This window comes from Mus caroli, chromosome 10 (assembly GCF_900094665.2).
Source record: "Mus caroli chromosome 10, CAROLI_EIJ_v1.1, whole genome shotgun sequence".
Taxonomy (NCBI): Eukaryota; Metazoa; Chordata; class Mammalia; order Rodentia; family Muridae; genus Mus; species Mus caroli.
The window spans coordinates 29,108,222-29,118,794 of NC_034579.1; the positions used below are offsets into that span (position 1 = coordinate 29,108,222).

The following is a 10,573-nucleotide window of genomic DNA, read 5'->3' on the forward strand; positions in this document are numbered from 1 at the left end:
AAAAAAAAAAAAAAGAAAGAAAACAGGCTGCCTTTCATGGTCCCACAATGTGTCACTTTTAACATGGGATAGAATGGTGCTGTGGTTGATAGTATGACTAGTTATCTCTAAATAGGAAGATGGCGAGACAGTTGGGATTTTAGAGTATAGATTATGTAACAAATGTAATACTATCCATGGTGGTTCTTCAAAAGGACAGTATATTCACACTACTTACTAAAAATATGATGGCATCATCTCTATTTTATTGTGAATGGTTATACCACACATCAGTTCTCTGATGGTCTTTGGAAACGCTGCTGTTTTTAATTCTTTCCACACTGAGTAACTTAGAGTGTAGATCACATAGTTTACACTATCTACAAATAACCTCCAGTCAATTGAGTTATTACCAAATATTTACCTTAGGCCAGAAAAAAAATGAACTTTTTTCTATATCAATTCACCTAAAATGCCAACAAACATTTTTTTTCATCCTCTGATTTTAGCCCTGCACATATTTCCATATGTTCAGCCAACATTAGTAACTTCAGTGTCCTCCTCTATTAAAATGTACCTCAGAATTATTTTGGAGCAGCTCCAGATGAGGAGCTGAAGAAAAAGTAAGGGAATTTTGACTTTAGGTATTTATCATTGAAAGAGCAGCAAGAGAATGGAATATTATTTGAAAACCACTGAAGTATTTCTGAAAGAACAAGGAATATGGTCTTATTCTGGTTTACTAAATTAATAGTTGTAGAGTCTTCTGCAGTAACCATGACTTCCTAAGAAAAGTTAGCTAGGTTTCCAGTACCAGACATGGTATGCCTCTTGTTGAAAGGGTATTATGTCCAATCTGTACAGTTGTTCGGCCATGATGATCATTGATATGATTTGCAGGCATCATAGCTAGATAGAACAGTTCATTGCTTCTCTTCCTTGGAAGCTTGTCAGATGCTTTCTGGTACTATGGAATCTAGAGCATGGAGGGAGCATTCAGGTAAAGTTTAGCTCAGGGAACTCTGGACCCTGTTTCTGAAGTGCATAGCATCTTCTGCAGTAGTAACTTAGCTTTCACCTCTGGGCTGTAGCCAATGACATGAGCAATAGGTTGTATATTTAGGGGCTTACATAGATCCCTCTGGCCAACAACTCAAAACAAGACTTCTCATGTCTGGTATGGAGCTTTATGTTAGGGGGTCTTTGGCTCTTAGAGGGAGTGCTGTCACCCCAGATGAGAAAAGTCCATTAAAATATATACGTAAAGAAGTACAAAGACATTTTTCTTGAAACACAGGGAGAGGTTGAAAAATCCTCTAAGAAAATATCTAAGCTGTAAGTTTAAAAAGATTCTGTATTTTGTTATGCTAAAATTAAGATCTTTGTCAATAAATGCTATAACAAGTAGTAGTAATACACCTATGCTAATAAAACTAAAAGTATAAATATATGATAATAAAAATCACCTCAAATAATGAAATGTTTATAAAATGAGAAGAGAAACATTACAAAGATTTATTACTTCATCAATGCTTTCTCTTCCCCCTACAAACTGTAGAAAGCTTCACCTATTTTTGTTTCAAAATGAAATACTTTGTTCTAGGCTCAGATTCCATATTTTATCTTTAGTGCAGCCTTCTTATTTTCTTTATTAGATATTCAAAAATGTGTCCCACATAACAAAGGTTTTGCCTTTTAAATTGTTATTATTTCTGAAAGAAGCAATGGAATTAAAAAAATAATAATATTATGACTAATGTTTAATACTGCTCACACTCAGCTTCCTAAGTCAAATATTCTTGACCATCTACCTAATTAAAAACTGAACATAGAAGGCCTTTATAAGGTCTTCTCCAAAATTTGTAAATCACACTGTAATTAAATGCTAATACTTTAACAACTATTTTTGTTTAATAAGGCACTTTTTATCGGCACTAAGAATACATAAGAATACAATTTTGATATCATAGAGTTATACCATGGAAGGAACTTTACCTAGAGCTCATTTATTAAAAAGCAAAACATGATACAAATGTTTTATTCTTTCTCTTTCCTATCTCTGCTCCCCCGCCCCCTGTGTGTCTCAGGCACTATGTGCATTTTGTTTTGGTTAAATATATTGTAGTCTGACTATAATACTATATGCTATTGTTCAGAAGACTCTGATAGCCATTGCTTATTCTTTAAATAACTGAATTTGCAGAAGCCGAACAAGCCAAGGAAGAGATTGCTGCTGCCTCAACAAAAAAGGGTAAACACAGCTGAAAAAAAAAGCTGATATGACTATAACTTGATCCTGAAGCTTTTAACTACTGTCTACGTAGTGCAGTTAGAGAAGCTCTGCTTGCTGATTTTGCTATTTTACTGACACAAAAACAAACTTTGCATGATTATTACTGCATCTACATTAACAAAGTTTTGTGGTTAGTTCATTATTGCAGTCAGTTTTAGCCTACTAGATCTATAAATTAATGTTTTTAACTATATCTAAATTGAAATACAGTTTTTGAAAAATTTTATAAGTATTCTGCTTAAGTACAGTATGATTTAATTTATCCATAAGGAATTTGGATTCAACACACAGGTTTAAAAGACTAAGTATTGAATAAATTAAAATTTGGCCAAGAAGAAACACATAGTATGTTCATTTATTATGAAAATATTATAGGACTAAGAAATATATTCCATGAGGTGCTGACACAGGGAAGTTGTGTTTCAAGAAGCAAAATGGGAAGTTGCAAGAGAAAATAGTAATTCTAAGAATGTTCTTGAAATCAACTCATAAGAATATTTAATAAGTCTACATTAATTATTCATTCAAGACCACAAAAATTCACACACACACACACTTACACACACATTCCATTAAAATGACATTACATATATTTATAGAAATTACACTATATACATACAAAAATAAAACACACGTAAAAATTTTAAACTAATAAAATATGCATGGCATTAATTTACATGTTCCTTCTAACATTATATGTATAAACATATGTACCACATTCATTATGTGTTCCATATATTACTATTAGTTGATTTATATTTATAAATCGGTATGTACCAATTTATATTGGTATGATTATATGGTGCTATGTAGGTACATATTATGTTTAATTGATGTAATTTCACCATAACTGACAGAAGCCTAAATTAAAGTAGCTTTATGTTATATCATATTCTTTTTAATTATTTTATTTATTTACATTTTAAATGTTGTCTCCCTTCCCATATTTCCCTCCACATTACTCCCAACATATCCCCCTTCCCCTTTGCCTCTATGAGGTTGCTTCTCTACCCACACACCCACTCTTGCTCCTCTACCCACACACCCACCCACATCCTCTCCATTCTAACATCCCCCTATGCTGGGACACCAAGCCTTCACATGACCAAGGGCCTCCCCTTCCTCTGTTGCCAGATAAGGCCTCCTCTGCTACTTGTATAGCTGGAGCCATGGATCTGTTCATGTATACTCTTTGGTTGGTTTTGTCCCTAGGAGCTCTGGGAGCTCTGGTTAGTTGATATTGTTCTTCTTGTGGGTTGCAATCCCCTTCATCTCCTTCAATACTTCCCCTAGGTCTTCCATTAGAGTCCCCAGGCTCAGTTTTATGGTTGTCTGTGAGTGTCTGCATCTGTATTAGTCAGGTGCTGGCATGGCTTGGTACTTTTTTGTTGATATAAATAATAAGAGATGTCATAGTATTGTGAATAGGCTGGAAGTATTAATAGACAATAAGGTAAAGTCGTTAATCTGGAAATTGGTATTTGGGCCTCACATGCTGTCAATAAGATCAAGTTACTGATAAATTTAAGAACAAGAAGGAAGATGAAGACATGCTGCCTTTATATCTGTAACTAAAACTGACACTAACACTCTGTCCAGAAAACAGTAGATGCTTTGTTGTGTAATTTAATTATGGGCAATTCTCTTTGAGTAATTAATGATGGGGGAGAAGAGTAGAATTATGTCTACATAAGAAAACATTGAACTACTGACATTGGATACATGCATGGATTGAGGCTTTTTTCCTTTTCAAAAATTAATTTTTTAAAATTCATTTTATATCACAATCATAGTCCTCCACCCCCTCTCCAAGTCTTACCCTTACAGATGCCTCTCCCCGTGGCCCCTTCCCCTTCTTCTCAGAGAAGGAGAGTCCCTTCTTGGGTACCACCCCACCCTAGGACATCTGTACCAGCAGGACTAGGCATATGCTATCCCACTGGGGCCCAACCAGTCCAAAAAGGGATCCAATGGCAGGGAACAGAAATAGCATTAGCCTCTGCTCCACTTATTAGGGGACCCATATGAATAACAAGCTGCATATTTGCCAAAAATGTATAAATGGTCTATGTCCAGCCCAGTCTCTAGACCCAATGGTTCCCAGTTATTTGACTTTCTAGGTATTCTTTTTGTATACTTGACAATCTGGCTAGCTCAATTTGATACCCCACTCTTCCACAAGACTTCCCAAGCTCAGCCTGATATTTGGCTGTGGGTCTATGAATGTGCCTCCATCTGGGTCTAGATAAAGCCTCTCCAGATAGAGTTATGTTAGGTTCCTGTCTGTAAGCATAGCAGAGTATCTTAAACAGTGTCAGGGGTTGACTCTCTCATATGGAATGAGTTTCAAGTTGAGGCAGTCATTGGTTGGTTCTTTCCTCGGTTTCTGCTCCATCTTTATCTTTGCACATCTTGTGTGCAGGACAAATTTTCAGTTGAAGATTTTGTGGGACCTCTTCTGGAAGTCCTTCTTGGCTACAGAAGGTGGCCACTTCAGTCTCTTTGTCTCCCTCTGGTAGAAATCTCAGTTAGACTCCCTATATCAATGGCTCAGACCTCCAGCTAGTCCCAGAGATGCCCCCAACTGATTGCCATTCTCCCTCCCAGCCTCTCTTATGCCCCTTCTCCTCATGCATGATTGCCACCCTAGTTTGCTTCCTTACCCCCTCTTCTACCTAGTTCCCTCTCTCTATTCACCTGTAATACCTCTTTAGTTTACCCTTCTGAGTGAGGTTCATGCCTCCTCCTTTGTTTCCCAAGTTTCTTAGGGCCTGTGGGGATTATAGCATAGTTATCCTGTACTTAATGCTAATGTCCACTTATAAGCTAGTACATGCTATTCTTGTCTTTCTGGCTCTAGGTTACCTCATTCATGATAATATCCTCAATATCCATCCACTGAGCAACAAGAAAACTAAATCAAGGGTATAGAAATTGGAAAGAAAGAAATAAAAGTATCACTATTTACAGATGACATGATAGTATACATATGGGAACGAAATTTTTATCATAGAACTCCTACAACTGATAAATATTTTCAGCAAAGTAGCCAGATAAAAACTAACTTAAAAAATCAGTTCTCCTTTATATAAAATGATAAATGAGCTAAGAAATTAGAGAAACTGTACCCTTTACAATAGTCACAAATAATACAAAGTATCTTGGTGTAACTCTAATCAAGCAAGTGAAAGATCTGCATGACAAGAACATCAAATCTCTGAAGAAAAAATCAAGGAAGATATCAGAAGATGAAAAGATCTTCTATGCTCATGGTTCAGTAAGATTAACAGAGTAAAAATGGCCATCTTACGAAAAGCACTCTATAGATTCAGTGCAATTTGCACCAAAATTCTGACACAATTTTTAGAGACCTTAAAAGAGCAATTATCAACTTCATATGGAAAACAAAAAACCCAGGACAGCTAAAACAATCCTGACCAATAAAAGAACTTCAGGATGAATCCACATACCTGACTTCAAGCTGTATTACAAAGCAATAGTGATAAAAACTGTATGGTATTGGTATAGAAACAGATACATTTATCGATGGAATAGAATAAAAAACCCAGAAATAAATTCACATACCCATGGACACTTGATTTTTTGATAAAGAAGAGAAAACATTACAATGGAGAAAAAAAGTGTCTTCAATTAATGCTGCTGGTCTAACATGATGTTTGCCTGTATACAAATGCAAATAAGTCCCTATTTGTCACCTTGTACAAGCCTCAAGCCCAAGTGGGTCAAATACCTCAACATAAAATCAGATACTCTTAATATAATATAATAGAAAATGGAGAATTAACTTGAATGCATTGGTACAGGAGACAGCTTCCTGAACCAATAGCTCAGGCTCTAAGATCACCAACTAATAAACAGGACCTCATGGAACTGCAAAGCTTCTGTAAGGCAAAGAACACTGTTAATAGGACAAAACAATAGCCTACAGATTGAGAAAAGATCTATCTAAAATATATAAAGAACTCAAGAAATTAGATACCAAGAACCCAAATAACCTAATTAAAAATGGGTTACAGACCTAAAAAGGGGAATCTCAAATGTCTGAGAAGCACTTAAAGAAATGTTCAATGTCTTTAGTCATCAGGGAAATACAAATGAAAAGAACCCTAAGATTCCATCTTATACCTGTCAGAATGTCTCAGGTCAAAAACACATGGGTAGTGGATTCACAGGGATAGACTATGAAACTTTGATGTTTTTTTGTTCTTCAAAACCTTGTTACAATGTTACAACATATGAAGACACTGTTGACAGCTATATTTATCACTGTTGCATACACAGTTGCCCTGTGTGAGACAGACAAAGATGAATACAATAGCAGCCCCTGCCAATTTGGGGCTGGGGCTAGGGTGGGGGTGGGGAATGTGTATATATGTAGTGGATGTGTAAAATGGTCTTCACATGGGACCCCCTACAACTGGAACAGAGGCTTACCCTGACTCTCTTGCCTGTCTCTGGATCCTGCTCCCCTAACTTGGCTGACTTGCCTGATCTCAGTGGGAGAGAATGTGTCTAGTCCTGCAGAGACTTGACATGCCAGGGTGGGTTGGTATGAAGGTGGGGATTACCCCCTTCCCGTAGTAGAAGGGTAAGGGGTAAAGGGAGGGGCTGTGAGAAGAGAGACAGGGAGGATGGGGCAGTGCTATGATTAGAATATAAAATGAATAAATAAATTAGTGGGGAAACTCAAGTGATAGCACATGCTGAGGATGTGGCACAAGAGGAACACACCTCTATTGCTGGCAGAAGGGCAAACTTGTACAACTACTTTGGAAATTATTTGGTAGTTTTTTAGAAAACCAGGAAAGTCCTTCCTATATCACTCCTGGGTATACATCCAATAGATGTCCCACTATACATCAGTGATACTTTCTCTACTATGTTCATAGTGGCTTTATTCTTATAGCCACAAACTGGAAACCACCTTGATTTTTGTCAACTGAAGAGTGGATAAAGAAAATGTGATACATCTACACAGTGGATAACAAGTCAGCTAACTGCTTACTCACAGGAGCCTGTTATAGCTGTTGCCTGAGAGGCTCTGCCAGGGCCAGACCAATAGAGTTGCAGATGTACACAGCCAAACATTGGACTGAGTGAATGGGCCCCAATGAAGAAGTTGGGGCAAGGACTGTAAGAGCTGAACGGGTTTGCAGCCTCAAAGGAAGAACAGCAATATCAACCAAATCTTCCAGGGACTAAACCACCAATCAAAGAGTACATGGTTCCAGCCATGTATCAAAGGATTGCCTTATCTGGCATTACTGGGAGGGGAACTCCTTATGCCTGTGGAGGCTTGATGACTCAGGATAAGGGAAAGCTAGGCTGAGGAGGCAGGAGTGGGTGGACAGGTGGGGAGCACCCTCATAGAGACAGACGGAGGGAGTAGGGGGTCCAGTGCTTGTGGAAGGGAAACTGGGAAGATAGATAACATTTGAAATGCAAATAAATAAAATAACCAATAAATAACAAAGTCATGATGAATTTTGCAGGATAGAATCATTTTATCTTGAACATGGCATAAATATAAACATTCATAGTTTGCAGTTTCACTATGTCAAACTATGTCAAAGTAGAATAAACAGTGATATAAAATCAAAACTGTATAATCAATTATGGACCCCATAAGAGTCCTCAACTAAGGATGCCATGAATTTTTAACTTAGCAAATATTTTTGTTGGAATGAGCTTACTTTGTAAATCTTAGAGTCAAACGACAGAGGAAAACTCTATTTATAAACAAGAATTATAACCAACTACTTTGCCATCTTATCTTAATCTTATATCTCTGTTATTGTTTAAATATGGTTCTGCATATTAGTTTGACAGATAATGAAAAGAATGAGCAGAGTAAAACTTGCTTCCAAAGCTCTCAGTAACAAACTCAGGTAGGGAATTATATAGCTGACAAATTTAAAAACAACATTAAACCTGATTTTTCTCAACTGTTAATAATTACACATTCCCATTCCTCTCATAGGTAGCACATTTATTGTTCTCTTGTGCATTTGCCACCTTCTAATCTCTCATAGTTTACAGAAACAAGAAATTGAATAGTGGTTGTTTTTATCTCCAAGTTGACTTTGAACAAGGGACTGTACATGATGTTGCTTTTGTGATTGTTGTAATGTTTTCAATGTTACAAATAATTCAATTACAATGTACTAATTAAGGTATAATGTACTAATTTAAATTTGTATAAATTGCTTCACTTTAATGTTTTATTTGAAGAGGAATAATATTAAATCCTCATTTGACACCATCTGTTTTGAATTTAAAAAATCTCTACTTATTTTCACAGTCACTCAGCATAAACTTATGGATATCATTTTCTGTATAAAATAAAACATGGGGGATAATGCTTGAATCTAAAATACTCAAAAAATATGAAATCTATTTTTACTATCAGTAAAAAATGTTCCAGTATAGCTGTAGCTCAAGGCTGAAGTCCAAATGGGAGATAAATTCAGATAAAAAGACATAGCAGTTTATAAGTTATTCTTTCCTTGAAATCATCAAAAGATTTTCTTTGCAGTGGCTTCAGAAGCAAGCCTTCTATAACAGATGTATTTGCAATGTGATCCTGATCAGAATGATCTGTGAGAGCACCTTGGGTGTCAGCAATAGAGCAAGGCAAGGTAGTGGGGCTTTGCAGGACACATATGAGGATCCATAACTCAGGAAGAGAACTTGGTCTCAAGATGTGGCATGACAGAGCTCCTATGGTAAATGCTAATGGTATTTCTTTCTCTGAAGCAAGGAAACCTGTTAGTTTGTGAATAATTAAAGTCCTCAGCATGAAACTTCACTTTTTGTCTCTGCTCCTTGTCTGGGGAGAAGTTTCTAAGGCAAACTATTCTTTAATTTTCATCAGAATCTGAACTTTACTTATGAAATATTTACATGCTTTTACTGTGTAGATACTTAACAGTTGGCATCGCAGAGACTCCATTATTAACTTAGGCTTTAAATTCTATCTTGACTTGTGGTGTACCTATGCTAGATCACAAATCTACCCTAAATTCTGAAGATCCAAATTGTATCTCCATTTCTGATTTTACTACGCATTTCAGACTTCTGTTTTCAACTGTTTAATTAACAACTTAAGGTTCTTCCCTCCTCATCTTAAAATGCCTACTCTTTCCTACCCATTTGCTTTTCATTATCTACTCTTTACCTTATGAGAGAACAATTTTCCATTTTCTCTTTATTTCTAATACATCCTTATTTTCATATAATCTTAATGTATTCCCATTTTTATTTCATAAACATTTCCTGTGTATGTGTTTGTATTCATAACCCTATCAGTACAGTCAAACCTTTATTGTCTTCTTCCTGAATTACTGTTCTGACCTGTGACTGGCCTCACATACATATATTTATATTAAAACTCAGCAAAGGCCATAGGAAATCACCAGAGCCAAAACATTGAACAAATCACTTGAAATTCTTTCTTCTAGCTACTCATATGGTCCAACCTCATTAAAATGGTGTTTCCTTAATAGAACCTAGCCTCTCTTACATTCAGTATTCTGGGCCTAGAAACTGGCTCAATTTATTGAAGAGTCGTGATTTTTTTGTTGCTCTGACTCAAAGCAGCCTTTAAATCATTTCTCCTGAAATTTTTCTGCTTCTCTAGATGGAGCATATATTTAGTAGCTCTCTATCTACTTCTAGAAATACCATGATGAATTATCCAGTGGTATATGTGAGCCAGACATCTTAATGATTTCATTTCCTGTGTTTTCCTATATGGTTTTCCTATATTACCCATCCATTGCTAGTGTGAAATGCAATTATATTTGTTATATTTTAATTATTCAGTTGAACAGCTGTGGCTCCCACCATAAAATATGACATAAAAAGAGCAATAAAATATTCTACTTAGAACATTGACCAATGCTTCCCACATAATAAAGAATTCCTGAGCTTGGATCCCATCAACTGTGGAATGACTAGATGTGCATGTGTCTATATTCCAGATATTTGGATTTCCACTATCCAGTAATGCTAACACACCATTCATCTCCTGCATCAGGGAGTGATTCTGCTTTAAAAAAAATAAAGTGAAGACCTATAGAGAAAGGCAACTTATGTTAACATCTGGTCTGTGTATGTGCACCTTCATGCACATGTCACACAACCACATATATATGTACACAAGCATATATCACATGTGTGCATGATTATACATGAATATACACTGGCAGATATATACTCCATATATACATACATACATGCATACACACACACACACAGACACGTGACTGTGCGTGAGAC

At 36.2% G+C, this 10,573-nt stretch overlaps 1 long non-coding RNA gene across 1 annotated transcript in view; it reads left to right on the top strand.

Annotated features, from left to right (window-relative positions):
- LOC115032169 overlaps nucleotides 1–10,573 on the top strand; it is a 24,540-nt gene that overhangs the window by 6,187 nt on the left and 7,780 nt on the right. The window contains exon 4 of the long non-coding RNA XR_003837829.1: nucleotides 2,183–2,230. This is a non-coding gene — a long non-coding RNA (uncharacterized LOC115032169). The remainder of the gene's footprint in view (nucleotides 1–2,182; nucleotides 2,231–10,573) is intronic.